At 40.9% G+C, this 2,235-nt stretch overlaps 1 long non-coding RNA gene across 1 annotated transcript; it reads right to left on the bottom strand.

The window, feature by feature from the left end:
• Positions 1–341: 341 nt before the first annotated feature.
• Positions 342–1,363, bottom strand: LOC146759360 (uncharacterized). Its single transcript, XR_014932264.1, has 3 exons — positions 1,230–1,363; positions 884–954; positions 342–470 (listed from the first exon to the last, which is right to left on the bottom strand). It is a non-coding gene; the product is annotated as an uncharacterized LOC146759360 (long non-coding RNA).
• Between the last annotated feature and the right edge of the window lie 872 nt (positions 1,364–2,235).

Below are 2,235 nucleotides of genomic sequence, written 5' to 3'. Positions count from 1 at the left end.
CTAATGCGTTTAACTACTCCAGTTTCGCTGGCTATCACACATGCACACAGACACACACAAATGAACACTCTCTTCCATCCCCATCCATTTTATGGATCAGTCTTTTACATGATACCTGAGAACACCAACGTTGCTTTCCAGAAGACGTCCATCTGCAGCAGCACAATGAAGTCTAAGCTTTGTAACAGAACACAAAAAACTCCTCTCTGTCAAACCTTAGAGAACTTATCCACAACTCACCCTCAACCCATTACAAAAAGCTTCAGGTACAATCCATGCCCACAGGGAAAGATCCTTTGGTTTCTTTCTCTTGCAAATATGCACTCATTTGATAAGTTCCTGGATGGCAAACATTATATGGAGAGGTTATGGCCCTACCTTCTCCCAGGTACACTGCCCTCAGTTTGATTATTTCCCACAACCTGCTGCATCTTGGATCGTTCGATGTGTTCCACATAGGTCTGGATCATCTGAGAAGAGGAAAAAATACGTGAGGCAAACAGAATAAAACAAAAGACTCCATTGGACTCCATGATCATTATGGGTCCCTTCCAACTTGGGATATTCTGTGATTTCTGTTTTTTGAATATTGTTTTCCAGCATTTACTTCCAATTCCTTAAAATTTCTTTTAAAAAGTGCTATCTGATGTTCAGACAGAACCTCCCGTGTTCCGGTTTGCACCCTCTGATTCTTGTTCTGGCACTGGGCACCACTGAAAAGAGCATGGCTTCATCCTCCTTGCACCCTCCCTTCAGATAATGTTGATGCTCTCAAGTTTCTGAAGCTCTAGTCACTGTCAGGATGAAAAACCCAATTCTCTGATGTGGTTTTATGGGTAAGCTAAGAGTTTGTTTATTTGGAAGGAATCAGGCAACAGCTTACCTCTGTGTGACGCTGATGTAAAGCATTATACTCTTTCTTCATTTCTGATTCACGCTCCTCCAGCCGTGAAACTGCCAAGAAAAGATTCCACCCATCAGCTAACATACAGATCTAGACATGCTCCATGCAAGAGAAGCAATGAAACCTGCACTACACTAGTGTGGATATGTCGCACCCTGTAGATTGCTCTGATTTTTATACCAAAGAAAGGGACAGCCACAGATTTCAGGCTTTCCACAAACTACATTAAAACAAACAAGAAAAAACAGCACATGAAGAATATCTGCAAGTATATGCTCATGGAAAGCAAACTACATAATCGTATCTGGTGCAAAGCTTTGCTTACTCTGATCTGCATAGTTTTTGGTCTTCAGCTCCAACTGTCGAGTCTGAAATTCAAGGTGTTCCACTTGGATTTGTAGCTCTTTCTTCTGCTGTTCCAGGGCATCTTCAAACTCTATGAACTTCTGTACAGGGAAAAACCAGAGAAGGAAGCAAGGATGAGGAACAGACCTAAACGTATTTGACTTTTCCTCTTCTCTCCTCCTATACTATGTGTGCGTATATATACATATATATATGTACACACACAAAAAAAGCAAGAGATAAGAATTTCTATGTGCTTTAAGTTAAAACAGCATTTACTCAAGCTAGAAATACTTATCTTCTAAAATAAAGTAAAAGATGTACTTTGTGTATCATTAAGATATAATCTGCTGGCCAATGCAAGTTATGTAAACCAACATGGTTCCATCATCTTCAACAACACCTTTATCATGCTAGGCTGAATTTGGATTCCTGTTAGTTTTATGTCAGAAAAGCCAAATTCTGTGTCTACGGTCACGCATTTAGAAGTGCCTACGTCAGAAATCTCCTTCAGACATCAGAAAGTTCCCACTATTAATGATGTTGCATCTAAATTTTGCAGGAAACATACAAGCCTTGTGGAAAACCAACCCACAACCGTCACACCTCACAGTCTCCTTTGCAATCCACTTCCCAGATCTCAGACCAGAGGTTTTTTCAGGCACACATCAGAGAAGGGGTAGAGAGTTACATGGTAAAAACCAGAGCAACTTTGACAGGTGATTCTATAAGGATGGCACATTCAGCTCCAGAGCTGCTAAGAAAAACTTGAGTCTTACTTTTTCAGTTCTGTAAGTTGAGTTATGCCTCAATTGGTGCAGAATGGAAGCAGTGAGTGATGAGACCTCACAGCAAGAAAATCCCGGCCAGTCTTCTCTGGGCATCAGTAAAAAAGAAAAAGTTCTAACCAAGACAGCCACACTGAGCAACAGGCCTAAAGAAGCCATTTCACTTGGTTTGGACTGGTTGAAGCTATGCTAAGAAAA

The sequence above is a fragment of the Coturnix japonica genome, chromosome 10 (genome assembly GCF_054131305.1).
Source record: "Coturnix japonica strain WE chromosome 10, WE-NBRP24, whole genome shotgun sequence".
NCBI classification, from domain to species: Eukaryota; Metazoa; Chordata; class Aves; order Galliformes; family Phasianidae; genus Coturnix; species Coturnix japonica.
The sequence above is the reverse complement of the archived record's forward strand: the minus strand, read 5'-3'. Positions and strand labels throughout refer to the sequence as shown.